Source organism: Myotis lucifugus, unplaced genomic scaffold (assembly GCF_000147115.1).
Source record: "Myotis lucifugus unplaced genomic scaffold, Myoluc2.0 scaffold_32, whole genome shotgun sequence".
NCBI classification, from domain to species: domain Eukaryota; kingdom Metazoa; phylum Chordata; class Mammalia; order Chiroptera; family Vespertilionidae; genus Myotis; species Myotis lucifugus.
The window spans coordinates 660,939-666,041 of record NW_005871080.1 but is presented as its reverse complement, the minus strand read 5'-3'; positions in this window follow the sequence as shown (position 1 = coordinate 666,041).

Below are 5,103 nucleotides of genomic sequence, written 5' to 3'. Positions count from 1 at the left end.
GTCTTCACAGGGAGAGAGAAACCACCTTCCACGTTACCTTTCAGAGATGCCTGAGAAGAAAAGGATGCCTGGTGGAGGAGGCCAGGGCAGGCACCTGAGAATAGATGTTTCAGGAGACCTCAGCCAGCAGAAGTGCAGCTGTAGCGCCAAAGCCCCCGGGTCTCCACTCCACCTCGCTGCTGAAGAGAATCTGACAGGTCCAGCCAATTCCCTGAGTGTAACGGTGGCTTCAGATGAATGGCAGCTGTGCTGAACTTAGAGAAGGGTGGGATTTTTCAAGGGCAAGGTAGCTGGATGGGGAAGGATCCTATTTTACCTCCCGTGGCCTTGCTTCAACAATCGTATTTCTCTGTTTCAAACTCGCACTTTATTAAAATAAGTAGGATCATATTTATCAACTCGATGGAAGCTGGTGCCTCTCAGAAGTTCAAAGTCCCGAAATTAAACCTATGTAACTCGCTTGCTGTTTGGACACAGATAATTGTCCTAGCCAGATTTGTTAGCTCTGTCAGAGCTTTACCTATTTCCCGTATCCCCAAACCAAAAGCTTGAGTGAGCGGCATCAATCTATTCCATGTTTGAGCCATTGGGTGTGTTTTCTGGTCAGGGTGGGGCAACAAATGAGACAGGCTATTGGTGTGATTTGAAATTGAGTGTTGTGGACCATCTGGAGCTGTGTGTTTTCAAATCTGTTTCCTTCGATTACATCTGTCTCGTTTTCCCTTGGTTAATAAAACACAGAGCTTTGGGGCTGATTATTTCTGAGTCTCTCTGGGTCCTTTGTGGAACTGGGAAGTAAATCGTCAGCTTATACACAAGGTGGCACCCTGTGATTCCAACCAGGGCTGAGAGAAGCGGTGCTGCTAGGCGGCTGAGCCACAGCCACAGTTTATGTTCAGCATTTGGTTTTCTCACTGTTGCAAATATAAAGGTGGAAGTAGATGTTTGGCATGTCACCTTTGAGGGCGGTCTCCGTCCCTGTGTCTCAAAGATCCAGAGTTGCCTCAGTCGAGGGCACTGGAACCAGGAGGCTGATTCTGGTCGATGTATTGAATGCAGACCCCACATTCAGATTACTGATGAAAACAACGAAGCCTTATTGGTACCGGGCTCATTCCTGGGAATTCTGGGGGAGAGGTGGGGATGCAGTTCACATACCAACCCAATTAACTTCCAGTTGGGTTTGCTGAAATAGAGAGCCAATTAGAAAGAACGTGACATTTACAAAATTCTGAAATGGTTGAATAGCAACTGTGTTTACTAGCTCTAAGCTTCTTTCAAAAAGTAATTTGTTCATTATTTGGAAGCTGCCTGTCCTGATGGTAGTAAGGGGAAGTGGAAACTGGAATATAAACTCAATTCTTATTGTTATTTGACTTTTATTCTAATTTAAACTACATTTAGACAGTGATTTATTTATTTTTATTTTTTAAAATATGTTTTTATTGATTTCAGAGAGGAAGGAAGAGGGAGAGAGATAGAAACATCAATGATGAGAGAGAATCATCGATTGGCTGCCTTCTGCACGCCCCCCACTGGGGATCGAGCCTGCAACCCAGGCATGTGCCCTTGACCAGAATCAAACCTGAGACTCTTCAGTCCGCAGGCCGATGCTCTATCCACGGAGCCAAACCGGCTAGGGCGTGATTTTATTTTTGATATGGCTATTTCTAATTCTTAGATATGTATTTATGATACTTGCTTGGCTAAATGCATGTCTTTTTTTTTTAATGGGTCCAGAACATATTTGCAGTGGACTGATTTTAGAATAAGTGTACTTAGCTCATTGTACATGGAAATTAAAATAGGCTGTTAGGCTGCACAATCATTTGAAACAGGTTTTGATAAAGACATTTTATAACAGGATCTACTTCAAAAGTTGAAAAGCTATTTTCTGCTTTTAGCCCTAACAAGTATAGTATATGGGCGTACAGCAAATAGATTAGAAGTAAACTTTATGAAAAATAATATGTGCATACAAATAAAAGTTACTTTCCAAATGTGGAAAGAGGCATTCTGGTTTGGGTACTGACTTGGAAGCCAAGAAAACACAGGCTGTGTCTCACTTGAAAAGCATGCTGTGTTACCTGCCTCAAACCGTTTTATTCCCAGCTCTATAATCATTGCCTACAGGGCAGGAGGAACATAGAGATTCGAAGAAGAAATCTGTTACATGCTCAAAGAAAAGAACAACAAAACAACAACTACCATAGCAAAGGACCTGTTTATGTAATAAAATTTCAGATTTTAAGAAGTTTCTTTGAATTGCTTTCATTGGTTCTAAAATTCCTATGCTCAAGGTAGGAAGGTGGAGAGCAGGGTGGGCCATAAGAGCAAATACTGGCAGCAATGGTTAGGTCAGGTGGCGGGCCAATAAGGTCTGATGAACTCTAAGCTGGAGTGAAGTGGGATATCAGAGTGTCCTGAGGGGATTTATCAGTCAACCAACATATATGAGGTGTCTGCTCCGTGTGAGGCACAGAACTAGGGATACAGGGTTAACAGAGCAGGTGTTGTTCCTGCCCTCATTGAGGGCATTGCATCTTTAGGCTCTGGGTCATGCACTCCATTAGCCATTGGACAGCAAGGTGGCACTGCAGAGGAAACAGGAGTTTGCGGGGGGTGGGGGGGGGGTGCGCAGGCTAGACCTGGTTTTGAACCCAGTTCTGCGAGTTAGTCGTGTTGAAACGTGGCAAATTATCTGTCTGAGCTTCATTTTCCTTATTAGCAAAGTTATAATATTTCTTCATAGGGTTGTAATGAGAATTCAGTGGAATTTAATTTAATATGGATATGGATATGTTACCACTATAGTGGCTGGTATATTACAAATACCCAATATTTCCTTTCTGGAGAGAAAGGAGCAATAAATATAGGGCATGGAGAAAAGCTACCCTTTCTGAGCCGGAGAGGTGCTGGGCACCCAGATGGGAAGCTCTGGATGACTCATTTCTTCAGCCACCTTCGGGCCTGAACAGGGCTGACCCCCTGGCGGCAACATCTTGTCCTTCCTCGCAGAGAACTGGAACTGCTCCAGAGGGGAGCACTCAGAGCCGGACATGCCCATCAGCCTGAGGAAGGTGTTGCTTACAAGAAGTGAGTCACAGCATCTCCATTGTTTCCAAAAACAAAGTGGATGGAAAACACTCAAGCCCAGCTGAACAACGCCCCAAGTCTGATGCACCAAGCGGGTTAGACTAGGTAGACACTGCCAGGGGTCCATATGCACCATTCTGCCTTCAAGGAGGGAGATGGAGAGAAAAGGCAGGAGGGGGAAAAAAAGGAGAGGAGAAGAAGTGGGTGAGAAGGAGGAGTTAACGGAGGAAGTTTTTTTGTTTGTTTTTTATAGAAATGACTGTAGGAATCAACTGTTCACACGTCTGGACTTCAGCACACCATCTCCTTCTCTCTGAACGAGGCAGGGTATTTATCAACTATTAGAACATGGTAAAATGTGTTACACTCTTCCTAGGGATTTGGTAAGAAAGCTGGAATGCTTCAAGACTAACCAAGAAACTTGGCAAAACGAGGCTGATTCCACAATAGCTGGTATAGTTGAGGCAACCGGATCTCCCTTCCTCTTCAGGACTTTCTCTAATCAGTTCAGGCTAACGCAATGACTCCTTTCTCTGAACTCGCACGGCAGTCATTGCCAGTACAACTCATTCGGTAATTAATCATGTCCTCCTGCCTTGTGTTACCTCCTGGATCGTTTTCTCCACGTATTCACACTGTTGTTGTTGTCTTGTGGTTTTTTTGTTGTTTTGCTGCCATTTATCTTTCCAGTTGCCCGGTTCTCCCACCGTTGGCGGCTCTTAACTGTTTTTTGTTTGTTTTAAAATACATTTTATTGATTTTTTAACAGAGAGGAAGGAAAGGGAATGAGAGTTAGAAACATCGATGAGAGAGAAACATCGATCAGCCGCCTCCTGCACACTCCCCACTGGGGATGTGCCCGCAACCAAGGTACATGCCCTTGACCAGAATCGAACCCGGGACCCTTGAGTCCGCAGGCCGATGCTCCATCCGCTGAGCCAAACCGGTTAGGGCGGCTCTTACTGTTAATCCATCTTTCCAACGACCTGTCAGCCCACCGACGTGGAAGCTCCACGCGGGCAGGAACTTTATCTCAAACTTCTTTTCGTCTTTCCCCGTAGCTGATACTGTCCACCCTTCTGCCACTTCGGAAATCTCGCTGCCTTAGTTACACTTGATCTTCAATTTTCAAGGACTCTTAATAGTTTTGAAATCAGAGGAATGTCTACCGTCCGCTAAATAACTCTGCATAGTTCGGGTGACAGGCTCAAGTGCACTTGTTGCGTCTGGCAGCCGCCAGCATTAACCCTCGCAGCTGCCATGACATCCTCCCCGCGCAGGCGAGGACGAGCAGCGCCCCCTTACCTCGGAGAGGGCTTTCGGTCGGCTCTAAAGAGGGGCTGCGGGGATGGGGGCCCGGGCTGCGGGATGGAGGCGGGGGCTGCAGGGATGGGGGCCGGGGCTGCGGGCGCGTTGGAGCGGCGGCGGGCTCGGCAGGTCTGCGCCCCGCGGGCAGCCGGGGAGGACCTTTCGCTCCTCCCGGGAACCAGCGAACGCGAGGTTGCAAATCAGCCGGCGCTCGGGGCGCCTGGAGACAGCGCTGCACGAATAAGTAAATAAGCGGGTCTGCGAGGATGCAGCCTCCGGGAGGAGCGCGCCACATTGCACCGCGTCCTAACAGTCGGCACATAAGTGCAGAAGCAAGTGTGTGAGTGCGGGCTGGTGGCCCGGCTGTCAACTCCCTTCCCGCTCGCAGACTTCAGCGCGCTCGCCCATATCCGCGCGCTCGGCGGTGCTCTGCCCGGCGCCTTCCTCCGGGCGCCCGGCGAGCGAGAGCCGCGGCCGCGGAGGCAGAGGCAGAGGCAGAGGCGCACGCTCGGGGCGAGGAGCCCCGGCGCACCTGGCACCTGCCGCCGGCGAGAGCGCGGGCCGCCCGCCCGGCGAAGGGCCGCTCGCGGAGGGCCGCCGCCCCTCTCCCCCGCGCCCGAGACGGAGCACGCTCCCGCGGCCCGACCGCGCCGCGAGAGAGTGGGTGGGCAGCCGAGGCGAGGGAGGGAAGGAGAGAAG